Source organism: Triturus cristatus, chromosome 6 (assembly GCF_964204655.1).
Source record: "Triturus cristatus chromosome 6, aTriCri1.1, whole genome shotgun sequence".
NCBI classification, from domain to species: Eukaryota; Metazoa; Chordata; class Amphibia; order Caudata; family Salamandridae; genus Triturus; species Triturus cristatus.
In genome coordinates, this window is record NC_140589.1 from 821,518,146 (window position 1) to 821,535,121 (window position 16,976).

The window sequence follows — 16,976 nt, forward strand, 5'->3', positions numbered from 1 at the left end:
GCCAATGCTGACTCCACCCCCCCTGATTTTCTCAAGCCTGTAGAGAAGTTACTTAAATCCCTTCTCCTTCCTTTATTAGAGAGAGTTAACCGACTCTCCACCTCGCTTGAGAAGATAGAGGGTATGGTGCTCACTAACACGTCTCTGTTGGAGAAGATGGCAGTGTCTCCTATTAGTCCCAAGATTCCTTCGAATTTTGACAATGTGAATAAAACCAGGCCTGTTTCCACTGCTAATGTATTTATGGCCAGAGCACCGTCCAATATCCTTGCTCTTAACGACCAGGCTGTGGAAGCACCCCGCCCTCCTGTCAATATTGATGTTCCGATAGAATCAGGTAGTACTATTAACACTGCCACTAATATGAATAATATCTCTACCAGTAAGCCTAACTTAGAGGATGTTGACTCTTTTCAAAAACTCCCATGTATTAACCTTCCACCCGAGTCCCAACCATATACAGTTATAATGGCTGGTGTTCCTCGGCTCCTTGAGGCAAAGCCCGAGTCTCATAGCGAGCTGAAGAACAAAGTTACACATTGGTTAAATGGTAATAGGCCTTTACCTGCTAGACTACTGGCTGAAATTTTGACTGTACGCAGGGTATGTTGGTTGGGCAATAGAGTCAAACAAGTGGAGGGTGATTGTGTGATTATAAATTTTCGTGACCCAAGGGTGGTGAGCCATATTCGCTCTTTTCCTAACATCTCGAGAGCGACAGGTATATCCACTTTGGATTTTTCATATTTCTATCCACACAACCCTCATGCATCAACACGTGATATGTCTATTGTTTGGGAAAGGGCTAACAGGAGCACTCACCGACAGACAAGACCGGATTTTTATCTCCCATTGTCAAATTTGTATGCCCCCTTGAATTCTTTAGAAGGGGTTGATTGACAGTCACCAAACAAGAAAAATTTGGGTAATGTGCGTAAGGTCTGTCCCGGCCCAGATATCTCGGGGTTAACAGGGAGGGGTGGGTTAAGGGGGGCACACGTAGGTTCGGGTACTTTGTCTCCCAGTACCTCACCTACTCTACCAATCAGCCCATCCTTCACCCTTATTGATTCCTGTCCCCCTGAGAGCGAGTGTAAGGGCCCCAATAACATTGCAACCCATCCGGCCATCATGGGCCCCGCCCCTGTTTCTCCGTGTATTATTCCATCTAGTTCTCTTCCCCTGACTCTGGTCTCGTGGAATGTTGCTGGCCTCCGTAGTAGGGTAACCTCGGAAGACTGGTCTGTCTGGGTAAATACCCATGATATCCTGGTTTTTCAGGAAACTTGGGCTGTGGATCCCATCTATTTTTCCGGGTATGTAAATTTCTCTAAGGGGGCCACTCGTGGCATCAGGGGCCGTCCGTCTGGCGGCCTCTGTATATGGGTCAAGCAAACTCTTGGGTATTCCCTTAGAGAATTGGTCATCGACAGCCCCGATTTACTGATTATCTCTTTGCAACACCACGATGAACCCGAATTTTTGATTATAAATGTCTATAATAGGGGCCTCCCAGGTGGCCGTGGTACTAATACCTTTTTACAACTGGATGGGTTTTTGGACACTATTAATATATGCACTAATGTCTTCATTGTGGGTGACCTAAATTGCTGTTTTGAACCCCTGCTCTTTGCCTCCGATTCACTTACATGGGAGGTGGACGCGATCCTAAATATCCCTCCTCTCGATCTCCCTCCTATCAAGAGGTGGACCGAGTCTGCCACCCAGTGGATGGGTTTATGTATGGAGCGGGGTTTCAGGGCTGCAAATGGGCGTCCGCCTCCGACAAGGGTGGAAAGATGACTTTTTCTGATGGCCGACGTTGTAATAGCAGAATCGACTATGCCCTTGTTAAAGTGGAGTTTTGGTCCACATTATGCGATATGGCGGTTCATGACCGCCCCGAGAGTGACCATAACCCATTGGTTTTGAGTCTTTTACTTTGTCCAGCCTATAGAATCAAACCCTCTGAAATAGTGACTGCAGAAGCCGTTTTATTTAATGATCAACGGCGAGTACGCTGGGACAAGGTTGCTATTGATAGTGCACTACTATCAGAGATCAGCTCCAAGGTCTCATGTGCTTTGGTCGATTTACAGTCTCTCCAGAGCACTGAGGATGTTGTTGGTAAAGCCACACACGTACATGATCACCTATTCTCTGGCCTTAAATCTCTTTTTTCTAAACCTTGTAAGGCTAAGAAATCTCTTATCTTAAAACCATCTACCTGGTATAATAAAGCATGCCGAGACTCATATAGCAAATTAAAACTTGCTATTACCATCAAAGATCCGGTTAATATCAGATTGGCTAGAAAAGACTATAACAAGGCCAAAGTCAAGGCCAAACAAGAGTGGGACAACGAACACTGGAACGACCTTCTGGCTGCCAGTAAACACCGGAACCTAACCTTGTTTTGGCACATTGTTAAGTGGGGCAACTCACAAAACAGCCAGGTGCCCACCAACCATGTACCTCCGGATGCCTGGGTGACGCATTTTGAATCTCAGTTCTCGGATCCCACACAGGTCGAGGGGCCTGCCCCAGTAGCAATCAGGGACTTGTCCACCTCCCTGACTTTAATCTTCGACTGTGCTGAGGTTGAAAAGGCTTTAAGTAGGGTTCCAAGTGGTAAGGCACCGGGTATGGACTGTGTTCCCACGGATCTTTTTAAATCTGACCTTGGGAATTGGGTGCCCTATATTGTACATATTGCTAATGCCATAGCAAGAGGGGCCGACATTCCTGATTCTTGGGGGGGGGCTGAGATTCTTCCCATTTTCAAGAAAGGAGACCGCTCCTGCCCGGGGAATTACCGCCCGATTAGTCTGATTGACTCTGTCCAGAAAATCATCGCTAGAATGATCCTGGCAAGAATCCAGATTTGGATTGAGCGGGAGGACATCATCTCTCCTTTGCAAGCCGGTTTCAGACCGTGTACCAGTACCATCGACCAGGCTTTCAAGTTTCAATTGATTGTCTGGAAAACGGTTTATCTGTGTGGTGGTACTTTATATGCTGCATTTGTAGATCTTCGGTCAGCATTTGACTTAGTCAATAGGACTAAACTCTGGAGTGTATTGGCGGAGCTAGGGATCCCAGTTGATCTCCTGAATATCATCATTAGGCTCCATGATAAAAACTTTGCACAAGTTCGTTGGGGGAAACAGGGCCAGGTTACTGATAGATTTAGGGTCAATAGGGGTGTCAGGCAGGGGTGCGTCCTTGCGCCCACTCTGTTTTTATTGTTTATTAACAGAGTTGTCCAGTATTTTTCCTCCACTTTCACGGACGCCCCAACGTTGGGTGGCATTAAAATTCCACTCCTTATGTTTGCCGATGACACCCTACTCCTTTCCCAGACTTTGTCTGGATTACAGGTGGCTCTGAATGTATTTACCAACTTTTGCTCTGATTTTGACCTGTCTGTTAATGTGTCCAAAACCAAATATATGGTCTTTAATAAAGGGAGATGTGTGAAGGGCCATGTTTCCATGGATAACGTCCTGCTTGAACGAACTAATGTTATGACCTATCTGGGGGTAGTATTTGAAAACAAGCTGGATTGGAGGCCGCAAATTGATGTTCTTGCTCTTAAATTTGCTCAGCTTTCTGGTTGCCTAGTTAAAGAACAAAAGCAATCCCAGTCGAGAATGATAGGCCCCCCCATTAAAATCTTTAATGTTAGGATTAATTCGGCGATCCTCTATGGCGCCGAACTTTGGGGTTTTGCCGATCTTTCTCCCCTGGTTAAGGCACAACATAAATTTCTCAGAATGCTTACGGGTCTTCCTTGTTCTACCCCAGTAAAACCGCTCCTGTTGGATCTTGGCTTTCATTCTTTTGATGACATTGCTAGGTTCAAGCCATTGGCCTTCTGGAGGCGACTATGGACAGTCCCCGAGTTAGGCCTCTATGCCAAGGCATTTCTTGATGTTCGATCCATCTTGGGGGCTGGTAACATCCCTTGGTTCAGACAGATTAAACAACTCCTGGATTCTATGGGGTTGGGTATTCTGTGGACCGACCCGGCCAATAACCCCTTCCCCTCCAAGAAAGATTTTAAGGGCCTTTATTGGACAATGGTGCAGCAAAAACATCTATTTTCAGCTTCTGCAGAGTCCCTGACAGGCAGGTTTTTAGTTAAAAAAAAAATCCCTCTTCTTGAAGCCTACTGGGATATTATCACCAGACCTCGAGACAGGAAACTCTATCACCAATTTAGAGTAGGCACTCTTCCGACTAACTCTTTTACAAAAAAATGGAAGGGTGTTTCCTGTGATTCTTGTAAATGGTGTACTGACTGTGTTGATTCTGTTGGTCATATCTTTTTTGTCTGCCCCGCCTATGTTGCTCCTCGAGCTAAATGGCTCAAACCAATATGTCGTACCTTGGGAACAAGACAAGGGTCAGAAGCACTTAAAATTTTGCGTTTTGACCCTAGTGAATGCCCCGATTACTTACCGGTAATCTTCATTACTCTGAGTCCTAGTCTTCCTCGCCACAGTATTCACACATGAGCCTCCGGCTCCACACAGAACTCCAAGTAAACTTAAAAGAGCAGCGCTCTAGTCTCCCCTCCCTCCTCCAATATGGCCCCCAGTGGCTTCAGCCAATCCCATAAAAGGATACATACCAACCATCTCGACCTGAGAAACAAAGCCGCAGACATGAAGCCACCACCAGGGCCGGGAGGGAAGGGAAACTATACTGTGGCGAGGAAGACTAGGACTCGGAGTAATGAAGATTACCGGTAAGTAATCGGGGCATTACCTCCTCGTCCAGTCTTCCTCGCCACAGTATTCACACATGAGCCGATACCAAAGCAATCAGCTTCATGCAAGGAAAATGAGCACACCAAAAGTGCAGTGAAAAACAAAATGTAATATACAGAGGTACAGCCATCAAAGATAACCGCTCAAGGCATCCCCGCAGTCAGGACAGAAGATGCAAATGAAACAGAACCCCCACCCCCAACCTGGAGGCGGTAATGGGACATGAATGTATGAGGTGAAGACCCAGTAGCAGCCCGGCAAACATCCTCCATGGACACCCCATAGAAGGAGGCCCAAGACACAGCAACAGGGCGGGTGGAACGACCCTGAACAGGAAGAGAGGGAACCTCAGAAACCGAAGCATACGCCAACAAAATGGCCTCCTAAATCCAGCGACTGATCGACGAGAGGGAGGGTTTCAGTCCCTGACTCGACAACCATAATTGACAAACAAGTTGTCCTCTTTGCCAAAGGAAGACGTGCGCGAAAAATATATCAATAAAGCACGACGAACATCCAAGAGGTGCAACAGGGATTCCTCATCCGAGGAAGGATCAGGACAAAGACATGGAAACACCACCTCAGAAGACCCGTGAAAATAAGAATCCACTTTCGGAATGAACGTAGGATGAGGGCGCCATACCACACGGTCCGACAAAACCAACAAAAAAGGAGCAGAACGAAGGAAGGCACCCAACTCACCCATACGTCTGGCAGAAGCAATCGCCATAAGAAACACCACCTCGAGTGTTGAAAAACTTCAACCCCACCGACTCCAAAGGCTCGAATGGAGCCAATTGCAAGGAGCGCAAAACTAAAGGCAGGTCCCAAGGTGGAGGACACATAATAGGACGGGGGCGTCGGAAAGAGAGAGACTGAAAAATCCTAGCAACCAATGGCGAAACAGAAATCAAAGGGAGGACATGGAACGCCTGAATCGCAGCCCACTGAGCCCGAAGAGTCGAAATGGCCAAGCCCAGCACAAATCCATCATCCAAAAAATCCAAAATGCGAGCCAGGTCCAAAGAAGCCACCGACAGAACGCGACACAGACACCAAGAAACAAAAATTATCCCATTGCTTCGCATAGGATTTAAGAGTAGAAGGTCTCCTGGAAGGCTGAATGACCCCAGCCACAGCCAATGAACAGCCAGTGCGCATCAACGAATCCCTCTCAAGAGCCAGGCCCGCAGACCCAAGGAATGGAACACAGGCAGAGGAAGAAGAGTACCCAACAGAGGATAAGGAATGAACGGCAAGGCTCACCCCGGAGACACAGCCAATTCCAATAGCAGGGGATACCAAGGTCGACGCATCCAACCCGGAGCAAGTATCAGCACACATGACCCCTCTCACTCGATCTACTGCAAGACCGCCGGAATCAGGGGAACAGGGGGAAAGGCATACAAGAGACCCGTCGGCCAAGGGAACTACAGGGCATCCACTCTCCAGGCATCTCGGCAAGGCATAACCGTGCACGTAACACAAACATTACCATTTGCGAAATCACATAGTTCATGTGACAATTGAAGCGTCTGCCAGTGAGCAGCCATCTGAGACTGGGAAATATTTCCCAACCTTACTGAAGGAAATACCATTGCCTAAACCGTAGACTGAGCAAACAGAGAATGACCAGGGAATGAACACCTAATCTACAGATTAAGAGTCTAAGACCTTACCCAACAGGCCATAGTGACTCTGTTTACCACAGGGCCCTGGAAGCCAAGCATGGGCAGCAGGAGAACACACCCAAATACCAAGGCACAGCGCCCCAAAACCGTGGCAGCAAGCCACCCCTCCGTGCAACAAAACACCAGAGACGGTGCCACAGAGAGGAAGGAAGGGAACACCCTACCACCTCACCAGACCAACCGAATGAAATCAAGTCAACAACTGGCGAAGAACTCCCCACACAAACAGAATCCCCAACAACCTCGCGAAGGTGACACTAGAAAAAGAGGGTAACACAAAACCTCGAGGAGCAAGAAGCACCAACCACTAGGCCACAGCGAAACACGCACAAGGGAAGGCCCAACCAGGGCCCCACAAAACACCAAAAAAAAACACATGGCCATACCGCGAGACGGAAGCACCCCCCGGGATTAAGGGGATCCTGTGCCGCAAACCTTAGAAAGCAGATTGTGCAAATCCGCCATCCTAGGACACCTAGACAGCATCAGCAGGAGACCAACCCCTGCCCAACCAGACACATGTCCCACACAGGCACATGACCAACCCTAGAGCCATAGCTCGTGGTACCCAAAGACATAAAAAAAATCCACCCCCACCAGGGCGGACAACAACAACAAAACATCCAAAATTTTTTAAAGAAGAATTTGAAATGTTGCCAACTTATGACACTTTGACAGCGTTTGCGGGACTCGAACCCTTGTCCTGTGAGATCCTTTATAACCACAGGCACAAGACTTACCATTGAGCTATAGCTCCTGGTTGAACCAGTAACCGTGAGATTAAGAGCCTCAGACTTGAACCAATAGGCCACCGAGACTATTGGAACCTTGAGTGCCCGTAGGAGACTCGGCGCTGAACAACAGACGTCCAGTGACACCCAACTCAGCGACACTCACGAAATCGACCCCAGGAGGACGAAAGGCCAAAGGGGACCCGCTGGGAGGGCCAACCCGGAACTATGAGTGCAAACAGAGGGTCCCACAACGGAAGCAGTAGCGCACAAAGACAAGCAGCAGGGCAGAACCACAACAAAAGCAGTACACAGAAACCCAACAAACAAAGCACAAACATGCAAACTGTCAGGACCGACTACAAAAGGGTAAAATGGGGGAAATCAATCAACGAAAGGTGTCAGGCAAATACCACAGTAACAGGTGCCTAAAACCCCCCAGGAATGCAAATATGCAAAGCAACAGAAGAACACTCACCCAGAGGACGCAGGTCCCGTGGCACAGCACAACGAGACGGCAGAGTCAAAAGAACGACAGGCAGCAGAAGTGCCCAGTCAAACAACACACGCACACAGACGTAAAGCACGAGTCTGTGTCGTAGCGTGATAGAATGGAGCGCGCATGCGCGCGTGCAAGACACAACAAACGAAAAACACGGCCAGACAGCGATGTGGGAAATGAAAGTTTTAGAGTGTGAGTGTTCGCCATCTTATGACACTTTGACAGCATAAGCGGGACTTGAACCCATGTCCTGTGAGACCCATTGCAACCAGAGGTACAAGACTTACCGTTGAGCTGTAGCTCCAGGTCAATACCGAAAGAAACCCACAAGGACATGAGCCAAAAAAGAGATGATGCACACGCTAATAAAGTAAATGCATAATCGCAAAAGAGTCAGATGCAGCACACAGCTTCTATTCTTCTTAATTTATTAGCTAAGTTCTTCCACTCCCAACGCTGCGAAATCGGGTTACATGCGTTTGATTGTGTGCAATTTTGTTGTTAGCGCCATTTGCCTTACACACCCTGTGAGTCGTTGTGTAAGGACATGAGCCACTCCAGGGTCACAAATACTGTACAGAACCACGTCCTCCAAGCGCGCGCCCCTGAACCCAGGAACGGGCGGGCGGGCAGCAACATTGGGACCGGGAACGCCAGAGGCAAACATAGCAGCGCGCGGCACCCGGGAGGGAGCGCGCGCCCACCCGGGCCCGGGGGAGCCATATGGAAAACCAGCCCCCGGCGCCTGCCGGGTCAGGTTTCAGGTCAACAAAAGCCAAAGCAAACGTAGCACCAATACACACCAGGGATAATTGGAGCCCCGCAGCTGCCAGCGCCGGCCCCATGGAAGCAGCAGTGAATGTAGGCCAGGAGGCAGCCGTGGAACCAGCAAGACAGGCAGCGCGGCTTCCGGGGCAGTAAAGGAGAAGCCTCGCCGGACACAAGAAAGAACTGTAGCAAGCCGGTGCAGCCGTGGTCGCCAGGAATGCAAAGATGTAGCAAGGCACAACAACAGAGAAGCCAGAGGTGCAGCACACAGTGAACAAACAAATACGCTGCCCACATGGACAAGGGGACATTCAGACCCCTTCGTCCAGCCTCCTGTACACCCAGGGCTTGCTAAAGCAGAACCCAACCGGTCCAGACCAGACACCGGGGGAAGGAAGGAGGACGGCCCAGAGCACCAACACGGCCTTGGCAGCAGGTAGGAATGTGACCGGGAGCCTCCGGCCCCCAGAACAAACGGACCCGGCCGCGCTACGTCCGCTCAGCAGGACGCGCGGTCGGGAAAGGATACAAATACCCCCCAGCAGGTATGAAATACCAACCGCGACAGCGGTAGCAGGACTCGAACACCACTGGAAAACGCCCCGGCGCGCTCCCACAACATACATAGACGAAATCCCAAACACAAACGCCACGAAAGTCCGCTGAAGCAGGACCAGAGGCGTGAAGGCAGAAGAAGGGGGAAAAGAAAAACTAAGAACAATATATACAAACAACTACTTCCCCCAAACTTAATACCCAAGGGCAAAAACGGGTCTGCTCAAGCAGGACCCCAGCCCCACTTACCTGACCAGCAGGTAACACAGCACTCGGAGAAGTGCAGAAAAAAAGAACAGGTCGAGATGGTTGGTATGTATCCTTTTATGGGATTGGCTGAAGCCACTGGGGGCCATATTGGAGGAGGGAGGGGAGACTAGAGCGCTGCTCTTTTAAGTTTACTTGGAGTTCTGTGTGGAGCCGGAGGCTCATGTGTGAATACTGTGGCGAGGAAGACTGGACGAGGAGGTAATGTGTCGCTATTGCTGTTGCTAAATTTTTGGCCTGGGTTTGGTATATTAGAAACAAGAGGCATTAGGCTACCGAAATATGCTAATATGATTATTTTTTTATTGTGATTACCTGGATTTGTTATCATCATGTATTCTGTTTGTATTTTTTTTCTTTGTATTGTAACTGTCTTTTATGATGAAATACATCGATAATAAAGACTAATGAATGGAATGGAATGGAGTAGATTTCGGCAAAGCTATCGTGTTTTAAAGACTGAGGCTGAGGTAATATGATTATAAATGAAAATGAATGTTTTGTCTTTTTCCCGAGAAGAGGGGGCTACACATGTTTTCTCTGATCCCTTTTCTAATCCCTTCTCAGAAACTGGCTGCCCAGATGCCCAGCTGCCCAGTGTGCTTCTTGAAGCCCTAGAGAACTCTACTCAGGTATTTGTTTGGTCAGGAGACATTTTGTTTCTGGAATGGGAGTGATTCATAGTTTATGACGAAGTCAGAGAGCCGGACTCGGGATGCAACTGACACATATGACCTTCCTTTCGCTGCGTGGCGCAGTTGGTGAAGACAGGAAGTATCTGTGCTTTGAACGTGAGGTGGCCTCTGTAGGCAGTCACGCGCGTGTCATGATGACATCCTGCCAGATGCCTCTCTAATGGGGGTCTTGAGCTTCATAATTCTAATAGACACGGGATGTGTGGCATCGGAATTAAACGGTGACGGTGTATGAGGTCATCAAAGAAATATGGCTCTCTGAGTCAACAGTGTTCTGGTGGGAGGCTCCTATCAAAAGATCACACAACCGCGCAAGAGCATATGTAACTCATTTTTACCCCATAGTTGCCATTTGTGAGAAAAAGTAGAAAAGGCTAAAATTGAACTTGCCCTATATTTTGGAAATGAGACGTTAGATGCATTTGTTTAGTCACCATTTTAAACAAGAAGGAAAATGTCAGCATCTTTGTCAAATGAAGAACATTTCTTGTGACTTTCATCTGCATGATTGTCAGTTTCGAAACACAGATAGTCACTGATGTTTTTTCACAATTGTGGAAAAAACTTGCGTTCCACCGCTGCGACGTCACTTAAGAAAGTAACATTGATCTTTCTGCACCTTTTAAAAAATATATATAATCTTTGTTGGGTTTTACAAGAACATTCAGGTTAGCTTGCATGCAGTCTTGATGTCAAACCCATTTCAATAATCAAACAGTCCCTCAAACACCCCGCTCCGCCCCCCCATACCAATGCACACACATGTATAGAAAACCTGACATCAGCAGAAATAGTAGCAATACTTCTAGTGACCCCCAGGACACCTCTTGGTCAATATCAATTTCTGTACGTAGCTTGAATCCACACCCAGAACCGCAGGAGACCCAGTTAAAATGTAATTAGGCGAGTTAGGCCAGTGTCAATATCAGAGACTGTCATATCATGCATCATGCACTTAACACCATCGCAGACCTTCAGGGAGGTTGTGAATCCAGAAGGGTCCATCAGCGCTGTCAACATAGCCCACATGCCCACAGGTCATCCTCCAATTTCTAAACTCTCTTAACATGTTTCATGTGTAATTAATTACTTAGCCACTGCCCATTATGAAATATCTCTAAACCACTCTCTATAGCTTGAAGGCTACCGTGCCAGCCCTCTTATAGCAATGCAGCGCTTTGCAAGCAACAGTCCCAAAAGCCAAAAAGCCCAAAAGCAGTTTTTCTTTGTTGGGGATGGGAAAATGCCCACAAAGGCTTGTTTGATATTGAGTTGTGCATTCCAGCCAGTAGCCCCATTTAATGTGCCCATCACTTCCTGTCTAAATGGTACCAGTGATGGGTAGAACGAGATTCCTACAATCGCAATGGATTATGGGACATTGAGTTTTTAGAACAGTATTACGTTCTTGTTATGGTGCTGGTGGGTAGTGCGAAAACAGTGGACCAATGGGGAGGTCTTTGTGTTTAAATTGGGGTGGGAAAAGGGAGGGTACCATCATGAGAGTGAGGAGAACTGAGGATGTTTGAACACTAACGGTTTCAGCAGGCATGGAACGCTAGGCATAGTTAATTTGCAATCGGGTGCGAGCGATTGAATAGAGTCAGGTACAGAACGTTGTTCTGAGAATGAGTGGATGAGAGTATTGAGAAGTGGTAGTGTTGCAAGTGAGTGACTGTAAACAAGTGTGAGACTGTGGGGATGCAGGGAGTGTATGTTATTCAAATTGAATAGGAAAGATTGAGTGTATGAATGAAAAGTCGAATGGAGATAGTTGGGTGCAGGAGCCTCATGTTTGGAAGAAAGAACACAATAGTAGAATGATCCAGATTCCCGTCAGCAGTTAGCTTTGAGTTTTTCGGATGTGCATTGTCACCATAAGAATCATTGTTAAGCATGTCAAATCACTTTGAATATTGAAATTCATTTTACTGCATTTAATATCGATGAAACTCGTGGCTCAAATGGTAACGTTTTTTTACTTGTCATTGTAGTGACCCCTGACGAAGGGCACCCAGGTGCACGAAATGCATTGGGATTTTGTTAAATAAACAACACTGCTGCCTGACGAATTTGCATTATTCGTGTTTCTTGCTAGAGGTTCGAATGGCCCAGCATAAGCACTAGAAATCATGAAAATTGGCAAGCTTCCTCCCCGTGTAGAGAGAAAGAAAACATGTTAAAAACAAGTTGAATTATAGCGCTGAAAATATGGATTACATCGGAATACATGGAGAAATTTGAGAAAGATGACAGCCCATTAGGCGATTTCAGCTGTGCATTTGGTCGGGGCGAATTTTTACCCCAGTTCTGAACATGTTACATATCTGGTGCTGTTTGGGCATGGCACCTAACCAAATAGCACGCATTTTGTTTAAAATATGGATTAATTCTACAAATGAACATTATTGGTGTGCATTCCTACTTTTGTGAACCAGTGATGGGCAGCCCACGCCACATAAAGAAAATCTACCTCTCCACCCCCACCACCCTCCACCGGGAGCAACACGCTGCACGACCGGAGTATATGGCGTGCAGGGTTTTCAGATATAAGTTACACTTGGTGTACAATATTATATTATATCAATTTGAAACGGGGATTGGATGAGACTCTCTCCGCATCCCCTCATGCACCTTCTCCCGTTGAGCAGCCGTGATAGGGCCCGAAATCTCCCCACCCCACCTGTCGTGTAGCTTTAACTATGGCGTTGGAAGGTCTTCTAACAGAGCCCAATAAATGTTTGATATCAACCGCCGTCCTCCCACCATAGACAGCATTACCAACAAGTTCTGCAATGGGGCAACGCCTCTGGAAAGCAAGGCCAGACCTCGTGTGCTGTAGTTGAAAGTTTTGTGTATTGGAGATATTGCCCGGTGCATCTTCTCTGGTAACAAAACATAGAGGTGCCGATCACGATCCGGTAAAAACCGGGTACGAAGCGTCGGACGGAGCATATTCTCCGTCCGACGCGTACCCGGTCGTCAATATATACAAACATGGAATTACGATTCGCACGGAAACACCATTTCCGTACGAATCGTACAAAACCCCGACCGACGAAAATAAACATACAAATGCGAACCGGGAAAGCGCCGACGTGACGTCGGGACGCACGCAGCCTGCCATTCACAAACCAGGAATCACGATTCGCACCGACGTCATCCCGCACGGTGAATATTTTCCGGCTGCCAAAAACTGCCGGGAAATCAGGACGGCGCGAACAAGGAGGACCTGTACGCGACAGACAGACAGGACGACGCGAACAAGGAGTACCTGTACGCGATGGACAGACATGGACCCGAACCTACGTGTCATCCCGGCCCTCATAGCAGTCGACCTCCTCTACAGGTTACGACGCAGACGCTGCAGAAGGTCAGAACAACAAAGGGAGGGGGAAAGGGGGGGGGGTGGCAGGGGCAGGCCACAAAACCCCCACCAAAGTCACACAGCACACATGCCCTGGACATACCTGACCCTCAGGCCCTGGTCACTACGAGGGGGTGGGGGCATGTCCAGCTAAGCCACCGACCGCCACAACGGAAGTGCTTGACGACGCGAACCGGCAACACAACAATATAGGTACGTCCCGTACCCACGCCTTAAGAGCGTGGGTACGAGTCGCACCACGCCTACACCTACGTCACCCCAACAATGGCGGGATGGCTCGTACCCACGTGGCAAAGGCCTGGGTACGGCCCGCGCAAGCATTCCATAGCGTGGGTGCGGATATGTACGGACCGTACCCCCACCCGCTTACGTATGGAGCGTACCCCCCACCCCAACTGTGTAAGTACGACCCGTACCCTCACCCACGTACGTATGGAGCGTACCCCCACCCCAACAGTGTAAGTATGGACCGTAACCCCACCCGCGTATGCATGGAACGTACCCCCCACCCCAACAGTGTACGTACGGACCATATCCCCACCCCGTATGCATGGAGCGTACCCCCATGCCAACAGTGTAAGTACGACCCGTACCCTCACCCGCGTACGCATGGAGCATACCCCCCACCCCAACAGTGTACGTACGACCCGTACCCTCACCCGCGTACGTATGGAGCGTACCCCCCACCCCAACAGTGTAAGTACGACTCGTACCCTCACCCGCGTATGCATGGAGCGTACCCCCCATGCCCACAGTGTACGTAGGGACCGTAACCCCACCCGCGTACGTACGGACTGTACCCCCACCCCAACAGTGTAAGTACGACTCGTACCCTCACCCGCGTATGCATGGAGCGTACCTCCCATGCCAACAGTGTACGTACGGACCGTAACCCCACCCGCGTACGTACGGACCGTACCCCCACCCCAACAGTGTAAGTACGACCCGTACCCTCACCCGCGTATGTATGGAGCGTACCCACACCCCAACAGTGTAAGTACGACCCGTAGCCACACCCGCGTATGTATGGAGCGTACCCCCCATGCCAACAGTGTAAGTACGAACCGTAGCCACACCCGCGTATGTATGGAGCGTACCCCCATGCCAACAGTGTAAGTACGACTCGTACCCTCACCCGCGTATGCATGGAGCGTACCCTCCATGCCAACAGTGTACGTACGAACCGTAACCCCACCCGCGTATGCATGGAGCGTTCCCCCCACCCCAACAGTGTAAGTACGACCCGTACCCTCACCCGCGTACGTATGGAGCGTACCCCCATGCCAATAGTGTACGTCTGGACCGTAACCCCACCCCGTATGCATGGAGCGTACCCCCACCCCAACCGTGTATGTACGACACGTACCCCCACCTCGTAAGCATGGAGTGAACCCACACACGTGTATGTGCTAAGCGTACATATTGTGAAATAGGAGGGGTGTGTGCAGAGTCCTCCCAGCAGTGCCCAGAGACAGGAGGGGTGTGTGCAGAGTCCTCCCAGCAGTGCCCAGAGACAGGAGGGGTGGGTGCCTAACACTCCCAGCAGTGCCCAGAGACAGGAGGGGTGTGTGCAGAGTCCTCCCAGCAGTGCCCAGAGACAGGAGGGGTGGGTGCCTAACACTCCCAGCAGTGCCCAGAGACAGGAGGGGAGTGTGCAGAGTCCTCCCAGCAGTGCCCAGAGACAGGAGGGGTGTGTGCAGAGTCCTCCCAGCAGTGCCCAGAGACAGGAGGGGTGTGTGCCTAACACTCCCAGCAGTGCCCAGAGACAGGAGGGGAGTGTTCAGAGTCCTCCCAGCAGTGCCCAGAGACAGGAGGGGTGTGTGCAGAGTCCTCCCAGCAGTGCCCAGACACAGGAGGGGTGTGTGCAGAGTCCTCCCAGCAGTGCCCAGACACAGGAGGGGTGGGTGCAGAGTCCTCCCAGCAGTGCCCAGAGACAGGAGGGGTGGGTGCAGAGTCCTCCCAGCAGTGCCCAGAGACAGGAGGGGTGTGTGCAAAGTCCTCCCAGCAGTGCCCAGAGACAGGAGGGGAGTGTGCAGAGTCCTCCCAGCAGTGCCCAGAGACAGGAGGGGTGTTTGCAGAGTCCTCCCAGCAGTGCCCAGACACAGGAGGGGTGTGTGCAGAGTCCTCCCAGCAGTGCCCAGAGACAGAAGGGGAGTGTGCAGAGTCCTCCCAGCAGTGCCCAGAGACAGGAGGGGTGTGTGCAGAGTCCTCCCAGCAGTGCCTAGACACAGGAGGGGTGTGTGCAGAGTCCTCCCAGCAGTGCCCAGACACAGGAGGGGTGGGTGCAGAGTCCTCCCAGCAGTGCCCAGAGACAGGAGGGGTGTGTGCAGAGTCCTCCCAGCAGTGCCCAGAGACAGGAGGGGGGTGTGCAGAGTCCTCCCAACAGTGCCCAGAGACAGGAGGGGTGTGTGCAGAGTCCTCCCAGCAGTGCCCAGAGACAGGAGGGGTGGGTGCCTAACACTCCCAGCAGAGCCCAGAGACAGGAGGGGTGTGTGCAGAGTCCTCCCAGCAGTGCCCAGATACAGGAGGGGTGGGTGCCTAACACTCCCAGCAGCGCCCAGAGACAGGAGGGGTGGGTGCAGAGTCCTCCCAGCAGTGCCCAGAGACAGGAGGGGTGTGTGTAGAGTCCTCCCAGCAGTGCCCAGACACAGGAGGGGTGTGTGCAGAGTCCTTCCAGCAGTGCCCAGAGACAGGAGGGGTGGGTGCCCAACACTCCCAGCAGTGCCCAGAGACAGGAGGGGTGTGTGCAGAGTCCTCCCAGCAGTGCCCAGAGACAGGAGGGGTGGGTGCCTAACACTCCCAGCAGTGCCCAGAGACAGGAGGGGTGGGTGCCTAACACTCCCAGCAGTGCCCAGAGACAGGAGGGGTGTGTGCAGAGTCCTCCCAGCAGTGCCCAGACACAGGAGGGGTGGGTGCAGAGTCCTCCCAGCAGTGCCCAGACACAGGAGGGGTGGGTGCCTAACACTCCCAGCAGTGCCCATGGAATGCAAAGGGTGGAGTAGCCACAGATACCATGCCCACAAATGTCAGTCAGGTGCACAAAGACCCTGCAGTACATGTACCACATGTGTGCGAGGCTGGGAGTATACGCATGCATAGCGCAGAAAAGAAAACATGTCCACATGAAGTCATGTCAATAGTCCACATACACAAGTACAATGACTACCAAGGATGCCACGAATGATGCAGGTGGAGACATCGCTCAGCATGCATGTGCAAAGTTGAAGGAGTCCGTCACACACCCAGCTCATGTACACACAGCTCAGCGCTAAATATTGGGAACACCCTGCAGGGAAGATGTCAGGGTACACAGAGGAAGGAATACACCTTGGGACAATTTCACCATGCAGTAACTGCTTACATGAACCGAGAAACCTAGCTAACACCGTGTGATGGCACACAGATACCAGGGCCCCCCCTATGACCAGCACACTACTACATTTCCCACACACCCAACACATGATCACCACCCAAAATCATGTAGCAGCCCCACCAACAGCAATACCAGCAAAGCAGTGGTGTTCCAACGGAAGAAAATAAATTGCTTTATTCAGCATGATCCAAAAAATCTTGTTCGTAGGAAGTTCAATATTTACAAAGCCCA